General features: G+C 41.9%; 1 long non-coding RNA gene across 1 annotated transcript; it reads left to right on the top strand.

Annotated features, from left to right (window-relative positions):
- The first annotated feature begins 1,630 nt into the window (after positions 1–1,630).
- On the top strand, positions 1,631–20,344 carry LOC133368503 (uncharacterized). Its single transcript, XR_009758658.1, has 4 exons — positions 1,631–1,710; positions 2,086–2,235; positions 13,467–13,552; positions 18,755–20,344. It is a non-coding gene; the product is annotated as an uncharacterized LOC133368503 (long non-coding RNA).
- The last annotated feature ends 3,143 nt before the right edge of the window (positions 20,345–23,487 follow it).

The raw sequence follows: 23,487 nt of genomic DNA, 5'->3' as shown, positions 1-23,487 counted from the left end.
GTTAAAAAGTTCCCCCTTGATTCTCCAACAGGAAGGAAAATCTAAAGGTCAGGAGCAAGACTGGAAGGAAGGATTCTCAAGGAGGAGTTAACAAATACCATTCCCTAAACTTGTAGTGTGGACAAGTTTCTTTTTAGGATGGAATCTAAAACTGAGATACTTAATGCAGCATCAGAGTCATGCTCAGGGACCCACTGTCATTAGCAAAGTAGTTCAGTTCATGAAGAATCAGAACACAGTGACAGACCACAGGTGAAAGGGGACGGTAGTTATAGGTGAAGTCAAGCTTTTGAATCTGATATTCCTGGGAATCTCTCAAAAAAGGGCAAGATAATTCAACTGATTAAACTTCATTCATGTAAGTTAACATACCCTCTGGATGGAGGAGGAGTGAGGGGGAAGGTCGCTGCCTTTCCCTTCCCTAGCATGGCTCTCATATCCTCTCTACCAGTGAAGGGCGGGGGATTGGCTATACACCTCTTTTCCCCAAATACCCCACTTAGAAATGTGGCTGCCCCACCTAACAAGGAAGGCTGGCTTCAGGGCTGCTTTAGATCTACCCAGCCTCAGTAAGCCTTTGGAACTTAACGAATAATGTGCCCCTGAGTGTATGCAAGATGCCTTTCCTTTCTGACAAGAAGCAGATTTTATATAAACTGAATGCAAGGATGGAGTGCATCCTTTGAGGAAGTGATTAAGAGACAGAGGTATTTTGGGATGGGGGAGGAATTCAGTCCAGTCCTCATTTAAAGCTGAACTTACCTAATTAGCACTTTTCAAAACAGTACACAAACGGAAATGCAGCCACCCTTCGAAATGCGCACTTCTCTGAATTTGACAGTGCAGTTCTCCAGACAAGTAATGTGTACAAAAATACATATACTGGGATAAAGGTGCATATAAATGTGTATATTAGTGAAGAAGAAAAAAATGTAACAATGCATTCTATTAGGGAACATTGCTTTGCAAAAAATGTTTACGTTAGGTCCAGTTGCATACAAATATGTGTACATTAGGAGAAAATCACACTAAAAGACCGATGAATTTTCATGAGGACTTTAAAGAAAAGTCACAAACTGATGTGGAACTGCGAAGAAATGGAAAAATAAGAAAAGGATAGAAACTGAGAATGATAGATTTGCCCATCCTCTGTGATATCCTAAGGACAGGACTCTTTAGAAGGGCTGTCTGGGATAAAGCTGGAGCCATTAGACTCCTCCAAACCAACACAGAGAAACCAGTGAGCAAAGAGACTGATTATGAGGGAGAACAAGTCACAGTGAAGGCTCCCGCACTCCAGGAACGCTGTTTAGAGTCTGATAGACTGAGCCAAATGGATTCGGTAACCTGAGAGCCCAGAGGGAATCCTCACAAGGTTGTCATTTCTGTCTGCTGTTCACAGTTGACATTATCTGTGTACATGCTGGCATTGCTGAGTGAGTGGTAGGCTCATTTAATTATTAAACGCTTTCATGTTTTGGCAAAAGAAAAGCAAATGAAGGCCACTTCCCAGCCCAAGAGAGAAGCCATGTGTGTTTACTTTGCTACTTGCAACATCGCAGAGTGCAAGTCACATCTGCACTTTCACCGACGGTATGTCAATTCGCAGAAATATCCAGATCACGTCGAGGAGAACCGTTTTTTTACGGCCGTAATTCTAGGCACACTTAACTTGGGAGTAAATGCTATTGAATCCAAGATTGGGATGAGGTGGGGAACAAACGTGCTTATGAGTAATCATGCTGAGGATCAGGCTGCATGATGACTGGCCAGATCAGATTCTTCAGGCATGCAAGTTTGATTTTCCTTGAGTGATAGGCCACCAATGGCAGCCATGTAGCCACTGGGGGGGAAATGCATCACCGTGAAAGAGATTTGCATAAAATGTGCATATGCAGATTATATGTATAGATGCACATTTAGAAATATTTACTGTAATTTAAATAGTAATGCAATATATCTCACCCTAATGGGGAAGACTATGATCAGGTGATCTGTGTTCCTGCTTAGTTTGATGCTGTCCAGGTGCTACAGTGGTCAGTGTTGATGGGCATTTTCAAGGCTCCTCCTTCTCTCCCTTCTTAGGGTTTGTTTATCCTTAAATTGGACTTGGACCGGAGACACCTTCAAACAGAGGACTGTCCACCCCAAAGGAGGCCACCTGGACACCCTGTCAACACCATTGCTTTTGAAACTCCCCAAAGTTTCAAAAAACAGTTTGCCATGTAGTGACAGGTATGTGTGTATGCATGTGCACCAAGTGTCCATATTTAACAGAGACAGTTCTTTATTTTTTTGTTCTCAACCTGCTGGGAAAATCTTTGTCCCTTATTTGGGGTGGGGTGGGCTTTTTTTGAGAATGCTTTGTTCCAAAGTTTGCCATGCCGCCCTGGGCTCCTGCTGGGAGGAAGGGCAGGATATAAATCAAATAATAAATAAATAAATAATGTGGAGGGACGGGGGAGAAATTACATTCAGACTGCATTTAGAGCTGAATTGATCAAATTCACACTTTCCAAAACAATTCATTTATTTCTTTAAATAAATATAACAATATTAAAAACAATATGAGAACTGAAACATAGCCATCCTTTGAACTTCACATTTATCAGAATTTTGTGATGTAATTCTCCAAATGATGTTGACGGAAGTACAAATATTAGGGGAAAGTGTGCATATAAATGAACATATTCATGAAAATAAAATACAAATATGCATTGTATTAGGAGAAATTGCTTGCAAAAATGTGTAAGTCAAAACTGTATAAAAATGTGTGTATTAGGAGAAATTCCCACTAATATAATGAAGAATTTTCATGAGCATTTTTTAAAAATTGCAAATTGCTGCAGAAATGTGGAGAACCAAATTTAAGACTGGAAAAAGAGAAATTGTGACAACCTAAATTGACAGATCCTTCCATCTCAAGTGTAAGCAGTGATATTCTTACTTCAGGGCTCAGTTTCCTTCCCAAGCTCTCTAGAATTTAAATCTGAGTTCCTGCACTAAGGTGCCACATTGCTGTACATAACCAGCCATTTTACACCCTGTAGCCGCTGTGGACTGTTTTTGATCTTATGCTATTATTATTATTATTGTTAATGTTGCTGTTGTTGTTAGTAGTAGTAGTAGTAGGTGATAATCTAAAGAAAACATGTCTTCTTGGCATTTAAAATAGGGTATGAGAGGTTATTGCAGGGTAAATCAATACAGGATATAAGAGGTGAGTAGAGATCTCAGCAATGTGTATAGGGTGGAAAGAAATCAGGTAGTGATTTTGATATGATAACAGTGTCATTAGAAGTGCATCCCTATTTTTACTGCAAAATGTTGGAGGGAGTGAGCGTGCACGCTTATATGTTCCAGAAGCACAAATCCAAAGGCTTTCAAGTGCATGTAATTAACTGCACAGTTCCTTAGATCTGTGTCTGTGTTTACCCAAGAATAAATGGCTTGGAGGTTTTGGTTTAAATGGGCATTGCATAACTTGTGATTTGCCAGGGTGGTTACATATTAACAATTAAAGCTCTCTCTCTCTGTGTGCGTGCACGTACGCACGCATGTATCTATATCTATATAAAGTTTAAAAATTACAAAATGATGACTAGAAACAGCCTAAAAACATCTGGGAACTAAAATGTAAAATTTGAAGGTCTGGGGGTGGGGAGGGGAAAACGTCTTCACCAGGCACATAAAAGACATGAGATTTGGTCCTGGGTGAGCCTCTTTGGTGGAGATCTTTCTAAGAACAAGGTGCTACCACTGACAAGACCCTTTCCCTGGTTGCCACCTGCCACTCTTCTGGAGGTGGGCATACCTGGAGAACATGTGGGTAGCTTCAGGCAGAAGTACTGCCCCTTGCCATAAATTATGGCCTGCCAAGTTACCAGTAAGATAGGGTTAAGTAGCACCTTCCAGTGATCAGAGAGGAGGGCTTAGGAACATAGAAACATAGGAAGCTGTCTTGTACTAACTCAGACTATTGGTCCATCTAGGTCAGCTTTGTCTACACTGACTGGCAGCAGCTCTGCAGGGTTTCAGGTAGAGGTCTCTCCCAGCTCTACCTGGAGATGCCAGGGACTGAACCTGGGACCTTCTGCATGCAAAGCAGATGCTTTGCCACTGAGCTACGGCCCTTCCCCAATGCCCATCTTGATTGTGGCATCCAGTCTATCTAATTCCAGCCCCAGAAAGCATAGTCTGCCCTCCACTTGGCTATATTTTAGGCACCAGGCAAAACCCTTCCCTGTCCTCAGGCTTTTAAAACATTGACTCTTGACTCCTTTAATCCACTGCCTTTAAAACACTGGTTTGTTGTTGTTTATTTTCATCTCAGTGGGTTTGAATTTCATTGCATGAGTTTGTTGTGAACTGCCTGGGCCAGCCTTTCCCAACCAGTGTGCCTCCAGAAGTTGTTGGACCACAATTCCCATTTTTCCTGACCATTGGCAATGCTGGCTGTGGCTGATGGGAGTTGTGGTCCAACAACATCTGGAGGCATACTGGTTGGGAAAGGCTGGCCTAGGGATGAGCTTCCGCCGGGCCTTGAAGACCTGGCTCTTCAGGCAGGCTTTTGGGGTGGGTTAGGTTTTTACTGTTATGGTTTTAAATTTTAACGTTTTAATGTATTGTTTTTTATCTTGTACGTCGCCCAGAGTGGCTGGACAACCAGCCAGATGGGCGACTAATAAATTTAATAAATAAATAAATAAATCATTGATTGAAGGGTAGGATACACCTGTCAATAATAAAAAAAATCAATCAATCACATAGCTCATTAGTCTTCAGTTGGAGGGTGTGACACAACTGGGTGGCAAACCAGTTGCACCAGCTATGCAGTGATCACGTTTTGGAGAAGCAGGTGAAGAATGAAAGAGAGAGAGAGAGGGAGAGGGAGGAGAACAGGTCTAAGAATCCTCCAGACATCCTTTTTATTGTGCATTCGTTATTATTTGTGCTCATCATGCAATTGGGCAGGTCACATGCCATCCCACTTTCAATATTGTTTGCACCTGCCAAAGGTCTGGGGTGGCATTCACCCTGCTTCATTTCCATCAAGTGCATCTCCAGTAACTTCCTGCAGAAATCCTGTAGGTTTTCATATTACAAATTTTCTGGTTTATTTTTGTCTTGCTTTCATTGTGCCATAGCACCCTCTGGACATCAATAATAAGGTAGCGTTGGACAAGCATCTTAGCACAAACAAAACCAGAATAAATCCATCACGAATGCACTAGTATTGTGTCAAGAAGTTGTCGCAGAATACACCCGCAATAAAACAATAATCCGGAGGGACCCTAAATGCATCAGCACAGTCAAGACTGGAGGGATGGGGGATGGGACAGTTAAAATGCGGGCGCAGCAGCCCTTAAGGAGCAGACAGAAAAAACAGAGCAGGCATAGGAATTTAGCACTACCATCTTGTTGGTTTATGAGCAAATATATTCAGAGCTGTATAAAGGGAATTACTCTGGATTTTCTTGAGAACATGGGCTAGAATACTTAGGGTGCGCTGTAAACAATGCCCAAGTAATTTATTTTTGGAGGGGGGGCTCCAGAAATTACAGTGAGAAGAAGTGGTAAGAGCAACTGCTTCTTGCCCAGGTGAAAACGTTATTCTTTTGGATCAGGGATGGAGAAGCTCCGACTCAGAGGCCAAATGCAGCACTGCAGGTCTCTGTATCTGGACCTTCGACTCTCCTATATTCCTATATATTCCCTTTCTCAGGACACACCCTTCCCCAGACCTTCTCCATGCCCTCACTGAGTTTTTGTTCCTAGCTGGAATGTGCCCTGGAACTGTGCTAATGCCTGTAGCTTGCCTGGACCCAGGACAGAGAGGGGTGTGTGTGCATGTGTGGGTACAAACCTCTGACTTGTGTTTGTGTGTTTGGCTGCAGTGTAGTCTTCTGTCCAAAGGTATGAATTGCAATAGGCTGGAATTAATCAATGAGAAGCCTGTAGGTTGGTGACCCTAACTAATCAGATGACAGATTTAAAAACATGCAACACAAAAACCTTAGAAAGCGACTTAGAAAAACAATGGGTTTTAGCATTTTAAAAAGAGGCATTCTCCCTTTTCTGACATGGAAGAAAGGGAATGTGTCTTTTAAGATGGTAACGTTCAAGGTGTGTGCATCATCTAAAAATGAATATCATATTTTTTCTTTATAAGCATTTTCCTCTTACACAGATTTCATATATTAAAAGTGGAATGCCTGATTGACTACAGCTGTACACCTAAACACACTTACTAAGAAGTAAGCGCCATTAAGCCCGGGGGGATTTATCTTTGAGTAAACTGATTTAGAACAGCTGCGTTACATGATTATTTAATCAGGTGACAACCCTCAGGTTTTTCCCCCTTGTGGTGCGGAAGGGGAAGTAGGAAGCCCCCTCCTGTTTGTAAAAAATGTCCCTTTGTCTCTGGTGAATAATGTGGTAATCACTAAATTGCATCCAAAAGCGTATTGCCTCTAGGGTCTCCTTTGCAACGAGCATTACTCTCTGTCCAGCTGAAGACTAATTTTTCTGGAGAAAGAGCATTTGAAAATATCAGACAGGTTTTATGAAAATGGAATGCAAGCTGCTTTGGTTTTAAACTGAACATTGTTCAGCGTTTAAGTCAGCCGCTTGAAGGTGATGACCAGTAACAGGGCCAAAAATTCTCCTCTTGTGAATTTCGCTGCTGAGTAATATTGCAGATATACTTGGAATACCTTTGCCAGCTAGTCACTGAATATTTTTTGTTGTTCTACACACACACAGATTTCCAAACAGAGAGAGGTTTCAGGGGTTCCACTGTGTACTACTTTGGGAAGAGGTCACAGGAGGTTTATAGCATTTTGTGATATGTACGTTTCCCCCCCAAAACATATGATTTAAGCATGAGGTAGCTGCTTGCAGCATTACCACTCTGGCAGATACTGCTCCTCCATTAAGTTTTTAGGTAGACCATTATTAATATTATTATTATTATCTTTATTTATACCCCGCCCTTTTTCCAAACTGGAACTCAAGGCGGCTTCCAGATAAAAATAAGTACATATCATTGCCATAGGATCCTTCCAGAGAGCAACTCAGCCTTCTGTTACTCTCCATTAGGGATGAGCAAGAAATTCAATTCAGCTCGCGTTTAAAGCCAAATCTATCAAATCCATACTTTCCAGAACAATATGCAAACCGAAATACAGCCATCCTTCAAAATTTGCACTTATTCAAATTTTGCAATGTCATTTGCCAACCATACAACACTTACAAAAATGAATATATTAGGGGAAAGTATGCCCAAAATGAATGCGTTGGTGAAAGTAACATACATCAGTGCATTATATTAGGGTAAATTGCTTGCAAAAATGTGTGCAGTAGCCAAAACTGCACATAAAATGTATTTATTAGGAGAAATGTGCACTAAAATACTGAAGAATTTTCATGAGGATTTAAAAAAAAAATTCTCAAGTTGCTGCAGAAATATGGAGAACTGAATTTAAGATTGGAAAAATGAGGAATGGAGAAAAGTGAAATGGACTTATCCTTCCATCCCTCCTCTCCATGCCTTTCCCATTCTGAATCCCAAATCCTGCAGGCTTAACTCATCCTCTCCCCTTAGCCAGCCAGTAGAGGTGGGGATGAAATTCCATTCTGTTCACATTTAGAGGCAAAGTGAACTAGTTTGCACTCTCCAGAACAATTTGGGAACCAAAACGCAGCCTCTCTTTGAAATACTCTCAATTTTGCAGTGCAATTCTCCAGCCAAGTAAGATATACAAAAATGCACATATCTGAGTATAATATGAATAAATATGCACATACTGTTGAAAACTAACATACAAAAATGCATTATATTAGGGGAAATTAGCACTAAAATGCTGATAAATCTTTATAACTTCTTTTTTAAAAAAATCACAAACTGATGTGGAAATGTGAAGAGTGGAAAAATGAAAAACTAAGAGAAACCAAAACTGAGCATCCCTACCAGGTGGAGGACAAGATTAAACTAACTGACCTGTAATTACCTGGATCCTCCACCCCCACCCTCGGATCTCTTGTGAAAAATTGGTTCTGCATTGGATGCTTGCCAGTTGTTTGGCATAGGGGACAAGCTGGTCTTAGAGACAAGTTACATTAGAGAAAGGCGGGGTATAAATGTAATTAATAATAATAATAATAATAATAGTTTAAAAAAGCCAATAATCAGTTTTAAATAACTCTGGAATGGATATCAACTGGATCCAGTAGTTTGTCATTTGTCAACAAGGCCTAGAAATGCCACCCCATGGCTCTTTCAGGAGGAAGGGCGGGATATAAATTCAATAAATAAACTCAATCAGTAAATAGGAATTCCTCTCTGGTCACCATAATTGACTTCAGTCCTTCAAACTTCCTTCTTGAAAAACGTGGCCTCGTTGATAGAGTTGATACTCCTTGGTGTTTTCTGTTGGACGCTTGGCACGCAATAGCAGGCGACCTTATCTGATTGCTAGCGTGCAATGATATTTAATCATTTGATGGCTGCAAGGGACATGGAAGTCACGTGTGCTCTTTGTCAAAACAACAAAGAGACCCCAATGTGTCCAGAGCATCAAACGCTGAATCTAAAGGTAAAATTTTACATTTACAACATGCAGTGATGGGTAACAGCCATGGAGAGAATGGCCTGAAGAGCATAGGTGATGGTAAGGAAAGATGAGAATTGTTACTAAGGAGGGTGATTGCTCAGTAGCAAACATTGAGGAATATATAATCTCTGGGATGAGGCGTATCCCTCTTAACAGGGGTGGGGAACTTCAGGCCTCTCTGTCTGGCCCTTGGAACGCTCTCTAGGCCACACCCTCACTAGCCCCAAATATTTTTCTCTGGCCATGCCTCTCGCTTGCCTAGATGGAGGATAGAGAAGGGGGTGTGAATGTCCATAGAAACTACTGTACAAAGATAACATTTACATTTGTTGCTTCGCCCATTTTTGCCTCTGGCCCTGACCACCACCGGAATATGGTCCTTGGAAGGTTGTCCAGAGGGGAGTGTGGCCCTCTGGCTGAATAGGGTTCCCCCACATCTCTGGCTTGGAGGGTTCCCCTTTGATGATCAACTTCCTCAGCCCAACTCCTATCACCTGATGAGGAGTGCCATCGAAGCCATGCCTGTTTAGGCACTGGCCCTCCTGCTGTGCCTCCCTGGGACCGCCTGCAGACTTGAAGTCACTTAACCTCCCAGGCAGCTGTGATCAACCCGATATGCCGCAGTTCCTTAGTAACTCGGCACTGTTCGGTTCTCAAGTCAGGGAGAGCTGTAGCTAATTAATGCTTCACATGCACGAGTGTCCTGGTTATTTGGAGGAAGAGAAAATGGAATTATTGAAAAAACAAGCAAGTTTATTACGGTCTGGAAGAGACAGAGCTGCTGCCAGGGCAAGGCAACCTTTAAATCAAAGTTACGTGTCTGTAGATGATTACATCAGGGAAGGGGGAGGGAGGTTATGTTGCACAATTCATGTATTCTAGTTCCTGATGAATGCATGAAGCATTGCCATGATTCAAAATCTTGCAACTCCCTTTGTGAGACTCACCCTTTGAGGTCCACGACTCAGCTGGTGGCAAGTGAGGACTATTACCTTGTATACAATGTGTAATTTCATATACTATCTCCGTAACAGATGCAACTTGAATTCTTTTGAATTCAAGCCAGTGCGGCAAAGGAAGAATCAGGATCTCCCTCAACATGTGGTCCTGATTCTTCCTTTGCAGCCAAAAGTTGGTGCTACAGGGTGGGGTAAACTATCCATTTTCATTTTTCTGCCTTTTTCATGTCTCCAGTCTTAAATTCAGTTCTCCACATTTCCACATAAGCGTGTGCATTTTTTAAAAAGAGGCCCTCGTGAAAATTCATCAGCATTTTTAGAGTAAATTTCTCCAAATGTACGCATTTTTCTATGCAATTTTGCCCAATATACACATTTTTGGTAAAGCAATTTAGCCTAATGTAATGCCTTTTTAATGCTATTTTTGCTCACATATGCATTTTAATACACATTTTCCTCAAATATATGCATTTCTGCACACATTACTTGACACACATTCAGAGACATGCAAATTTTGAAAGATGGCTGTGTTTTGGTTCTTGAATTGTTTCAGAAATGGCAAATTAGATAATTTTGCCTTTAAATGCAAACTGAATTGAATTTCTCTCCCATCCTTACTGCAGGGTTGTTTTTTTAAAAAAGGTGCCAAATTTTAAAAATGCTGACTTTTGGCCGGAAAGGAAGAATTGGGAGTGAACTATGAGAGCAACCCTGATTCTTCCTTCCTTGAAGTTTCAAGCTATGTCTTGAACTTTCCCGCTCCTGACGTCATATATGCCTTCAGGCCTGGGAAGGTGGGTGTGGTTAGCCCTACACAACCTCTAAAGTCTAGTAGGTCTAATTACACTGGTGGGCTGGAATTTCTCCACTACTACCTCAGGGTTTCCAAATTCAGTTCTCAGAAATAAGGGGTGTTTTGGACTGGAGGTATCTGGAATGCATGATAATATAATCCTTCTGTGTGTACGAAACACTTCACAGAACTAACTTCAACAATCCTTACAACAATCCTGCAAGGTAGGTCTGCACTATTATCCCAATAATGCAGGCTGAAGGGCTGAGGCTGACAGAATCGTGGCTTGCCTAAGGAAGCCTAAGTGAGTTCACAACTGTAGTGAGTTTTGGACCGCAGCACTGCCCTCCACCTGCTCTTATAACATATTGTACAGCCAGTATGCTCTCAAAGACTATGATATACTAGGATGGCATTTGTGAAGACTGTCTGATGTTCCTATGACTTGTGCCAAGAAATCCAGCAAACATGTAGAGTTGTGCAGCAGAGCATAAATGGATCCAAAACAAGGTGCACCAAAACCAGCAGGGGAGCTGTCCAGCAAAGAAGTTAGGGTGCAGCAAAAGGAACTGTACAGGAGGAGATGTTGCTCCAGCAACAGCCAGGAAATTGAGCTTCCTGGAGAATCAACAGGGTGTCCTGTTCCAGCCAAGCAAGGCTTAGTAAGGAGCAGCTTCATGGAGCTGTTGCCCTAGCACCAAACAGCTAGGGATTGACAGATCTTACAGGGCCAGCTGGCCTCACCTCTTCCTAGAGCTGCTCAGGGCCAGATCCGTCTCTTCTCCTGGGGTGAGGATGGCAGGTTTGGAGCTGGTATTTGTGCCCATTTGGGGGGCACTGAATAACTCTGCAGACTTCCTGGATAGATGTGTCCCAGGGTGCTGACTTCAGGGTGTCCCTCAGGGTATGCCAACTCCACTTGCATCCAGTATGTGCTAGGGCTGGCAGTGGAGTCTTCCTCCAAGGTAGCCTCATTTGGTTCTGCTCCTGATGTCTTTGCTTGTGTTTAAATAAATGTCTTGTGGTACCCACATACTGCTGTTCTTCCTTTGTAATTATCAGTGCCTTTAAAAAAAAGTTTGTAAAAGAATGAGGACTAGAAACATATTTCCTTGAAAACAAAAATTGTTGCCAAGATTAGGGACTTATGTTTGGCACTGGATTTCTGATTCAGAGCTGGCTTCTGTATGCATAGCAGCGAGTTAGAAAAGAAGCATCCTTGACTGCATATTATTTCATCATTATCCTTCTCCCATGCTCCTTATTGTAATAGTGCAATTTTAAAGCACCATATTTCACAGGTAACATTTCTTGCAGCTCCTCTTCACAGACAGTTGGCAGCTGTTGATGGGGGAGCAATCTGGCCATGTTTCATGAAGCACAGCCATTGGTAAGGCAGGAAGAGACTTTGGCATGTGACTTTTCATTATTATGCTCCACTGGCCCGACCCTTTCCTAACAATTACACTTCTTGTATGTTTAAACTAGGGATGGAATGATTTGTCATAAAAACATCAGAACATAAGAAGAGTCTGCTGGATCAGGCCAATGGCTCATCTAGTCCAGCATCTTGTCCTCATCGTGGTCAACCAGTTGCCCATGGGAAGCCCACAAGCAGGACCTGAGTGCAAAGAGCACTCTCTCCATCTGTGGTTTCTAACAACTGGTATTTGACAATTTGACCGCTTCAGTTCTCTCAATTTCTCATTTTTCTAATCTTAAATTCGGTTCTCCACATTTCTGCGGCAATTTGTGATTTTTTTTTAAATCCTCATGAAAATTCTTCAGCATTTTTGTGTGAATTTCTCCTAATAAATACATTTTTGTATGCAGTTGTGACTCATGTACACATTTTACATGCAATTTATCCTAATAGAATGCATTTTTGTATGTTATTTTCACCAACATATTCATTATGTGCACACTTGCCCCTAATATATGCATTTTTGTAAACATTGCTTGGTTGGAGAACTGCGTCGCAAAATTCAGAGAAGTGTTAATTTGAAAGAATAGCTGTGTTTCAGTTCTCATATTGTTTCGGAAACTGTGAATGTGATAGATTCGGCATTAAATGCGAACTGAACTGAATTTCTCCCCCACCCCTAGTTAAAACCTCTTGTGTAGCAGAGGCACTTTGGGCAGAAATATGCACATCCTATAGGAGCTCAAGATTCTTCAGAACCACTCGCAATTGATCTGAGGATCCGGAGTGCTTCTATGTAATACGGTGGGAATTTCTTTCATATTCTGCTGATACTGAGATCTATACTTCTTTACCTGCTTCTGTGCAAGATATAAGGATGGCATAACATACTCTTCTTTTTTGGCCCTACTAATATAACACCCCGGAATAGCCTTGGTTATGTCTTCGTTCTATGTTTGTGTTGATACATAAAATAAAAACTAAAACTAAAAAACAAGAATCACCCACAATCTGCTCATGCAGAACTGATGGAAGCAATTTAGAGAGTCGGGAAGACACAGTGCAATCTTTCTGCCTCAGAGATAGATTGCATATCCCTTCGAGATTATGGCAGAACTACATTTCTCTCTCTGCACAGCAACTGCCTGCCAGTAGTTCTGTTTCAGTCTCTTAGAAGGAAAGGGGGAGATATTGATCCCCTCTTGCTCGCTCTGCTCAGCAAATGACAGAATCAGTATGCCCCCTAAAAACATTTAGGGCTCTCTCATTGTGGACATTGTCGCTCCTAATGGAGCAGCAGCAGGGATGTCAATTTCATTTTCTCCCGGTTTCTCATTTTCCCAATCTTGAATTCAGTTCTCTGCATTTCCACATCAGTTTGCCTTAAAAAAAAAAATCCTCATGAAAATTTGTCAGCGTTTTAGTGACAATTTCTCCTAATATGTTTGTTTGCAATGGTACCTAATGTGCACATTTTTGCAAAGCAGTTTCCCCTAATATAATGCATTCTGTGCACACTTTCCCCTAATATATGCATTTTTGTACACATCACTTTGCAAAAGAACTGCATTGCAAAATCTGGATAAATGTAAATTTCCAAGGATGTCTGTGTTTTGGGTTGCATATGGTTTCAGAAAGTGTGAATTAACTGGATTTAATTTCTTCCCCATCACTAGGCAGTAAATCCTGTTGCGGAAGTGTATCTGAAAAGTGGCTGCCTTATTTTGAAAGGCCTGGACCACAGAGGCAAAGAGCGTTCCAGGTAGGAAAACCTGACATATCGCTGTTTCAAACAACCTGTGAGACTGAGACAAGGTCACCTTATAATTTGTTTCGCCTTCCTCCCTAGCCTCCAAAGGAAGAATGAACCTCTCTACTGGTAAGGTGTCCTAAAAAAATTAGTGGTAGAGCACCTGCTTTGCATGCAGAAAGACCTAGGTTCAGTCCCCGATACTCCAGGTAGGGATGGGAATGCCCGCTGTCTGAAACCCCCGAGGGCCACTGCCAGTCAGTGTAGACAGAACTGAGCTGGATGAACAGTCTGACTTTCCTTTCACCAAAGCAAGGTTGTTTTCAAAAAGCAATCATATTTTGCTGCAAGTGGACTAGAAAGGCATTTTGTTCAGGGCTCTGGGTTTTGGGGGGCCTTGGGTAAGACACCCCCAACACCAGCCACCTTTTGGTTAGTCCTCTTCCTCACTGCATTCTCACCAGCTGTTGCTCCCGCCGCTGTTTTCCCCCTTCATCATTTCTATCACTTGCTAGGCAGAGAGCCAGTGAGAGAGCAGGCAGTGGCATCTCCTGCCACTGCTGCTCACCACCACTGTTATCTGGGCCGGAACAAGAGGCAGGGAAGCAAGCTACAGTAGGGCCCCGTTTTATGGCATTCCGCTTTACGGCGCTTCATTCATGCAGTGGTTTTCAATTAGGGAAAGGCCCCGCTCTTACAGCGCTTGTTCCGCTAATACGACGGGTTTTTTCCATCGCGTGCCATTTTGACATCATTTTGATGTCATTTTCGCGCGACGCGGCCCATTATAGTCTATGGGGCCCCGCTTTATGGCGATTTCCGCTTTATGGCGGGGGCCTGGTCCCTAACCCGCCGTATTAGCAGGGCCCTACTGTACTTGCAATGGCGAGAGGAGGGACAGCTGCAGGGTGGGCCTTGTCATTGGACCCCCTGCCGGGGTGTAGGCCATCGGCAGTTGCCCGACTAAGCTGACCCAAATGCCGGCCCTGAATGTGATCCTGACTTGTAGTAAGTTGTGACCGAGAGAGCCTTCTCAGAGGTGGCACTCCAGTTGCGAAACGCTTTCCTCGGAGGAGTCCGCTTGGTCCCTACCTTTTTGTCCTTTTAGCACCAGGCAAAGAGTCTTTAATTTTATTGTCCCAAGCTGTTGAGATGCAGTTCTAAACCTGCTTACTGTTTTGTGTTGCTTTATGATTCTGTGGTTTTTACTTTATTACATTTTAATTAAAAAAAAAAATATATATATATATAAACTGCCTGGAGTAATATAATTGAAGGGCAATTTTAAAATCATGCAATTACCCAAGAGTCTCCTTTCCATTGTTTTGTGGCATCTGAAGTATAGAACAAATTGGGCTGCATACACACCATGCATGTAAAAGAACATGGCTTCCCCCTCAAGCATCCTGGGAACTGTAGTTTACCTCTCGCAGAGCTACAATTTCTAGCACCCTTAACAAACTACAGTTCCCAGGATTCTTGGGGGGAAGCCAATGTGCTTTTAAATGTGCTTTAAATGTATGGTATGTATGCAGCCCTAGTCTATAAACAGAGGTCCCTGACATACAGCTTTTTCCCCTCCCCCAAAACCAGCAATTGTATTTGTCTATGCCTTCTCCAGAGAGAAAGATAGTGTTCCAGGTATGAGATCCTGACATGAAGCAATTTCAGACATGCTATGGGGCTGTTACAATAACACCATAGGTAAAACTGCTGCCATTAAAGTAGAGAATGAGCTAGCATACACCTAGCTCAGGAGATTCCGACATATAGTGCTTTTAGCAAACCACATATAGCTTCTTTGGTAAGGCAAAATGTGCTCCAAGTGAAAGAACCTGACATGTAGCAGTTTCTGATATCCCAGGGCAGGGAGACAGCCTAAGACCCCTTTAAACAGCCATGGTTTCATACCACTTTGCCATTGTTTCCCCCAAAGAATCCTGGGAGCTGTGGTTTGTTAAGGGTGCTGAGAGTTGTTAGGAGACCCCTGTTCCCACACTGAGCTACAATTCCATACGTTCCCTGGGAAAAGGGATTGGTTGTTATTATTTTATTATTATCTTTCATTAGATTTATATCCTGCCCTTCCTCCCAATAGGAGCCCATGGAGGCAAACAAAAGCGCTAAAAACACTCTAAAACATCATAAAAACAGACTTTTAAAAATATATTACAACAAAACATCCTTAAAAATATATTAAAACAAAACATGTTTAAAAATATTTTTTTTTTGTTAAGCCATTCTGGGAATTATGAGGGGAATGGTGCCTCCTATCTACTCTCAGCACCCTTAACGCTGCACCTCAGGCCTGCAGGCTACCTTAGGGGTGGAAGGCTGGCCAGATGATGTACACAGCTCTGTCCACCAACATCCTGCTGTTAGACCACAGCACCCGCTGCCTGAAATGGCTGCCTCACTCTGCCCAATGGCAGAGCGGTCCCCGTCCCATGGGACTGTCACAAAGGCACCACACCAAGTATGGCAACCCTTGAGTGTTGAATGAGCTAGTGTATAAGTAGACCGACCTGACAATTACTTTGAAAACAAAAAGAAAAGAAACAACCCCCATATTGTTAGGACTGGCTGACTATTTTGCAGCTAGTGACAATGCTTGTAAATAGCACAGTATGGTCCCTGTGGGCTTATTGTTAGGAGAGAGTTGACGAAATCTCTTGAGTATTTTAAAGGAGACAGAGATCAATGGAAGAAGGCAGCCTCCACCTCCACAGCTAAGGGAAGGGACCTGACGTTAAGGTGTGTGTGAAAGTATGTGGAGAAGGAGCTCTTTCTACAGTGTGGAGTGGGCAATAGAAGTGGAGAGAAAATGTTTTGAATTAGCTCAAGTGGAAGCCCCACGAGTTGTCGGTAGGGATGGGGAGAAATGTGATTCCATTTGCATTTAAAGCCGACTCTATCAAATTTGCACTTTCCGGAACAATATGAGAACCGACACACAGCCATCCTTCGAAATTTGCACTTATCCTAAATTTGTGATATAGTTCTCCATGTGAGCAATGTTTACAAAAATGCATACATTAGGGGAAAGTGTGCATCAAAAGAAATATGTCAGCATAAATAATATACAAAATGCACTATATTAGGAGAAATTGCTTGCAAAAATGGGCTCATTAGTCAAAACTGCCTACAAAAGTGTGTCTGTTAGGAGACATTCACACTAAAATGCTGAACAACTGCATTTAAGATTGGGAAAATCTGTTTCTCAACAGAGAGAAGCAAAATTGACAGATCCTCCCCTCTCTAGTTGCTTGTCCTCACTCTAGGGAATTTATGTGGGGCATTCAATCAGTTCCCTGATAGGTCTGATCTTTGTCTCCACTTATGTTCTGCTTGCATAGTTTTGCATAAAGGAACTATTGCAGATACAACACACACACACACACACACACACCAGCTGCAATTCCATGCACCGGGAGCAAGCCTTATTGAATAGGACTTTTCTTCTGAGTAGACATGCCTAGGATTGCACATTACACAGGCACACAAACATAATAATTCTCTAGTGCTCTCTCACAGAAAGGAAACCAAATCCAGGTCAGGCTACCCTTGGAGCTTCTTACCATTCAGGGGAAGCAGGGAACAATGCAACAGTGTTTGCCTATGAGTGGAGGCTGATATAGGTATGAGATGCATCACTCTTTCCCCATAAAGAAGGAGGGGAGAGGAAGATGGGCATCTATAGGCCTTTTTCAGGGGTGGGCGGGCAGGTGGGCAAGTAAAACACTGAAAGGGAGAGTAGGATAGTTTCTCCAAACAAACAAACAAAAATAACAGAAGGTATAGTGCCTTTTTGTAGGAATGGGGGGGAAATTCAGTTCAGGTCACATTTAAAGGTAGACCTGCCTAAGAGCTTGGAAAAGTTACTTTTTTGAACTACAACTCCCATTAGCCCAATCCAGTGGCCATGTTGGCTGGTGTTGGTGGGAGTTGTAGTTCAAAAAAGTAACTTTTCCAAGCTCTGCAAATTCACACTTTCTGAAACAATAAAAGAACCAAAACAGAAACACCTTTCGAAACACATCCCCAAATTTGGCAATGCCAAGTAATACGTAGAAAACTGCATATACTAGGATGAAATGTGCATAGAAATGCATATATTAGCAAAACTAATATGCACAAATGCATTGTATTAAGAAATACAGTTTGCAAAGATATTTATATTAGGCAAAATTGCATTAAAATGTATATATCATGGGAAATTCACCCTGAAATGCCGATGAATTTTCACAAGGACTTTTTTAAAAAAACCGTGAATTGTTATATGCCTTCAAGTCGATTGCCACTTATATGAATCAGTGGCCTCCAATAGCATCTGTCATGAACCACCCTGTTCAAATCATGTAAGTTCAGGTCTGTGGCTTCCTTTATGGAGTCAATCTATCTCTTGTTTGGCCTTCCTCTTTTTCTACTCCCTTCTGTTTTTCCCAGCATTGTCGTCTTTTCAAGTGAATCCTGTCTTCTCATTATGCATCCAAAGTATGATAACCTCAGTTTCATCATTTTAGCTTCTAGTGAGAGTTCTGGTTTAATTTGTTCTGACACTCGATTATTTGTCTTTTTTGCAGTCCATGGTATCCACAAAGCTCTTCTCCAATACCACATTTCAAATGAGTTGATTTTTCTCTTATCTGCTTTTTTCACTGTCCAACTTCACATCCATACATAGAGATCGGGAATGCCATGGTCTGAAACTAATGTCACAAACTAATGTGGAGAAATACTTAGTATTAGAAATATGAGAAAATGAGAGGTCCAAAAACTGACAGATTTTACCCATCCCTTGGACATTTGCCTCATTTCTCGGGTTCTGCAAATGCTAGAAACTTACTCTTTTGTTAATGAAAATGGGAGATGTGGAGATTATGGTGCATCGGGGGGGGGTCCACCTTGCATGGATGTCCATGAAAAGGAGTACTCCTGTCATCACATACTTTGGCATACATTGGATGAAAAAGTGGGGGGGATGATAAGGTGCAGCCACATTATAACACCTTTTGCTTTCTAGAATTCCTAATCTCTCATTTCAAAAATGTCTGCTTTCTAAATTAGAGGCCAGCACATCCACAGATGGGCCACAGACTCCAGAAACCGCAGGCGTACCCATGATTGGTCCCTTTGGACTGATGAAGCTGGATCAAATGTCAGGCACAGCAACCACAAAACAATAGCAGCTAACACTTTTTCTCTTTTTGGCAGCAGGCTCAGGATGAGAATGTGGTGATGGTTAAGGGGTTGCCTGGCAGGTGGACGCCTTGTGATGCAGCACAGAAGAACGCAGTGGTGTCCCTGGCCTTCCCTTCTGAAGTGAGTTAAGGAAGCTGTTGGGGATTTTAGAACTGCTCTGCAGAGACAGGCCAAAAGGATGCAGGAGCCTGCCAAGAAATGGGTTCTTGTTTCCATGGACGATAAGAGAGCTCCCATAAATCACATTGCAAAGAGCAGCCTGACTGAGCAGCAAAGAGGACTTTCCCCTCCCCTTTCTGTCACTGTGCATCCTGAGACTGCATTTTATTCCAGGGTGCATTTTGCTTCTCTTGTGAAAGAATGCTTGAAAAAGCTGCTTTTTATTTCGTTGTCTTATTGCTTGTTTGATTATATATTTATTGCTTTTGCTTTATCTATGAGCCTGCTTGGGTATATTGCTTGCAGAAAGGCTGGACAGAGAAAAAATGTATAATAAAACAATACACACACTTCTAAGAGTGCAGTGCTATACAGAAGTAAGTCCCATTAAGTTAAATGAGGCTCACTCCTGGGTAATACAGGTCTATAACTGCAGCCTACAGGACCAGTGGAGATTTCCAGATCTGTCTTGACATAAAACTTCATGTTTATTAAAGAGCTGTGGCTGTTGCCTTCTTACCCCTGAACCCAAAGCAGTTCTGGGAAATCCTGGTAATCAAGACCGAGTTGTTTCTCTTGTGGATGGACCTGACTCAAAATTTCTGCTCAATACCAGAAATGCTGAGTGCTCTTGTACAAGTCAGTTGCTTGGTTCAACACAAGCCATGGTTTATTAAACTATGGTCTATTAAACCAGGGTTTAGGGTTATGTGTGAACTCTGCCCAGCAGCTATGGCTTGTTTACTGCCAACCAACCACAATCTGAAGCCATGGTTTACTGTTGCTTATAAACCTTGGTTTGTTTTAACTATGGCTTGGGGTTAAGTGTGAACCTAGCAACCCTCCTCAACCAAGGTTTGTTTTGGCCAACCAACCAGATGCTCAACAAGCTTCAGAAGCATGAGGCAAGAGCAGCTGGCAAACAAACCAAACTTTGGAGAAACAAGCCACAGTTTCTTTGATAATTTGAGGGATGACTTGTGGTTAACTTGTGGTTTGTTAAAGAAACCATGGCTTAAATAAACCACAGCTTAGCACTATGTGTGAACCAGGCCACCAGCTGTCAGCCTCAGTTTCCCATCTATACCACGGAAATTACTGTAACAAAGCCAGGTGAGGACAAGGAGAGCAAAATGGTGAAGAATATAACATGCTATATGAATTGCAAATGAAAGTTGTGCATGGGAGTATTGTTATCGCATGTCCTAAGAGTTTTGTACACATTGCCAAAGGCAAACAAACAACAAAAGTAATTGATAAAGGCCATTTAGGATTTGTCCCAGCCCAAATCCACTGCTTAATTTTGCATATCTTAATGCTGTGCTCTGTCGTCTCCAGGAGATTACTTCCCCTTGCCTAACACTTTAATTCTTTTTTACTTTTGCAGTACTGACTTGATGTGTAACGTGGTCTCCTGTTATATGTTATATTATATTTATAGTGTGGTATTAATTCTTGTATTGTTGTAATATTTGCTATTTTTTTTTTATTATGGTTGTATTATTTTGTTTGAAATTGTTTTGCAATTGTTTGCTCCTGTTATAAGTTATTTCAATTATTGCGTTTTTTCTTGTTGTAAGTCTCTTTGAGTTCCACTGTTGAAAAACAGCGACTAACAAATGCCAGTAATAAATAATAATAAATAATAAATAACACCAGAAGAGGTTTTACTGCAGCTCCATTGTGTTATTAGCTGCAAGATCCAAGTCCTGTAAGGAAACAACTCTGTGCACTGGATTACAAGGCAAGAAAACTTGGCCAGACTGTGCAGAAATCAGAAAGGATTAAGCAGTAACCTGCATGGCTCCTTTTATACCCACTTTATGAGATTTGGCACTTTAAGAAAGTGTGTGCTAATTACTCTAATCAGAAAGAGATGCTTGGACCTATTTCCTTTCTAGGTGGCATTTCTCTCCTTCTTCCCACACCAAGAAAATGGAGCTTTTTTTGGCAATATATTATTCAACACAATGGTTTTCACATTCCACCATGTTGCACCAGCTGCAGCATCCAGACCAGCCTCAAGGGCATAGTTATGATACTATGGATATTATAACATATTACATTCATTATAAAATACACAATCAATCATTAAAACATGTCAGTATCAGTTAAAATATATAAACCAGAATCAGGTATGCTAAACAATTGCAAGGCAATCAGATATTGACCATGATATAACCAGCAGTCAGTACCTGGCAGTACTAACAGATAAAATGTGTAACTCCCCCCCCCCATAGAAGTTAAAAATGAAAGTGCACACAGTTACTAACAGCTTGATAATAAAATGCACAACAATCACATTTCATTGCATTTATGAAATTGAATGGTGTTGTGTTCCCTAGCTCCTGGCTTGCTCCTTCATCTCTTCTGCTCCACAGCAGAGCTTGGAAAAGTTACTTTTTTGAACTACAACTCCCATCAGCCCGAGCCAGCATGGCCACTGGATTGGGCTGATGGGAGTTGTAGTTCAAAAAAGTAACTTTTCCAAGCTCTGCTCCACAGCTATGTCCAAACCAGATGTCATATTGGAGAAACAACATGGGCCGCTAGTGTATGTAACCCCTCCCCATATTTATTTATAAAACAATGAATATACCACTATTCATTAAAAAAAATCAAAGTGATTTACAACATATATGAACACATGATAAAACCATATAAGAATGTGTGATAGCCACTTGACTTGTTCCATCAGCGCAAGGATTTCTGCTTGCACATTGGAACTTTCCCCCTCTCCTCCCCCCACACGTGCCCTGTGCCCTCCCCAAATCTGCTCTAGAGGGTTGGGGGGAAAACCAGAACGGCTTCAGAGAGTGTGGGGGGGAAGAAGAGAGGAGTAAAATTCCATTGCGCAAGCGGAAATCCTTGCGCTGGTGGAATGAATTACGTGGATACCGCCTATAATTATTATTATATTGAAAAAAAAATTACAATATCTGCATAATTACATAAATATTAAAATACCAAAATATTAAAGTGTGGCATAGATATATGAATATATACAAAAGCAATACATCAGAAGAATATAGAATACATCGACATAATTTATTTGAAATTTAAAGCTAATGTCCACATTTAAACTATTAATAACAACAACAACAACAATAATGTAGGAAGAGAGGGAGGCAAAGATAACATCAGGGCCTGCTCCGGTCACACTGTCCCCTCCAACACCCTCCCAAGGCCATCTTTATATATAATTTATTTGTTTGAGTATATTAAAATTGTAAACCACTTTGGGTGCCTTAGGCAGAAAGGCGGTGTGTAAGTGCAAGGAATAAATAAATATTTTGGAAGCCACAATAAATCGACTTTAAATTGGTTTATGTTTATAGTTATGTCCAGGTAACTGCTTCCCTGTCACCAATACCAGCACCGAACAGAACCTGCCCCCTGTCCCCGTGTCTGAGGGCAAGTACCCAGAGAGGATACCAATTAGCATAAGGTGGCATACGTGTGTGTGTATTAGTTCTACCAATACTGGCTTTGTCAGAGGCTTGGCAAAGTTCTGGGTAAGTTCTAGGTTAGGGAAAGGAAGGACTCATGGGCAGCAAATGATAAATTACTTAGGTTCATTATTTAATTAGTTTATTCTATTTTACTGTCATCTGTAGGGGCATTTGGGGTTTCTGGTTCAGGCACCGAAATGTTCTTACGGTGTTGCCCTATGCGTGTCTAATTAGAAATAAGCTCTGTGGAGTTCAGTTACTCCCAGGTAAGTGCATAAAAGGATGTCAGCCTTTGGCTATCTCTGCCTCTGGAAAATGTTAATTAATCTTACCAAAACTTCCTCCCCCTTCCTTCTCCCTTTTTGTGGCTTGTCTCAGAATTCATCAGATATTTTTGAAAAAGCAGGAATGAACACATTATCCTCAAGATTTTGCTTTAGGGAAAATTCAGTGGCAAATGCTGAGCTGAGTCAATCCCGTTAACTTCTTCAGACAGAGTGATGCCTCTGTCTGGACTGCCTTCAAGTCGGTCCCAACTTACGGCGAGCTATGAATAGGGTTTTCATGGTAAGCGTTATTCAAAGGTGGTTTACCGTTGCCTTTCTCTGAGGCTGAGAGGCAGCGACTGGCCCAAGGTCACCCAGTGAGCTTCATGGCTGTGTGGGGATTTGAACCCTGGTCTTCCAGCTTGTACTCCAACACTCTAACCACTATGCCACACTGGCTCTCTGAGTCTGTTTAGGCCTTGGCATATCAAGCAGAAAAGGCAGTCTGCATGCTGCCCACTCTGTAAATGAGAAGTTTGTTGCAGTTGGTTTAACAAACTGTGGTGTATATGTGCGCTTCTGGAGACCCAGTGGCGCTGGTAGCCCCACATCAGTGGAGTTCCTTGAAAGTTTGGACTAAAACCTGGAGCAGATTCCATTGCTCCACTGACCTGGAGCCACAGCCGCTACTGCGTAGACCCAAAATGCAACCCACACTTTGGGAAAAGTCAACTGCATTTGAGGTTGCAACCAGGGCTGTAGTTGTCCAGGGTCTGGGTGTGTGTGTCTTAGATCCTTTACTTTTTTGGGTGCAGGGTCCCAGCAGGGCCCCTATGTCTCCATGATCCTGCAAGCCAATCAGCATGAA

The sequence above is a fragment of the Rhineura floridana genome, chromosome 12 (genome assembly GCF_030035675.1).
Source record: "Rhineura floridana isolate rRhiFlo1 chromosome 12, rRhiFlo1.hap2, whole genome shotgun sequence".
Classification (NCBI taxonomy): Eukaryota; Metazoa; Chordata; class Lepidosauria; order Squamata; family Rhineuridae; genus Rhineura; species Rhineura floridana.
This window is presented reverse-complemented; position numbering and strand designations above follow the sequence as displayed.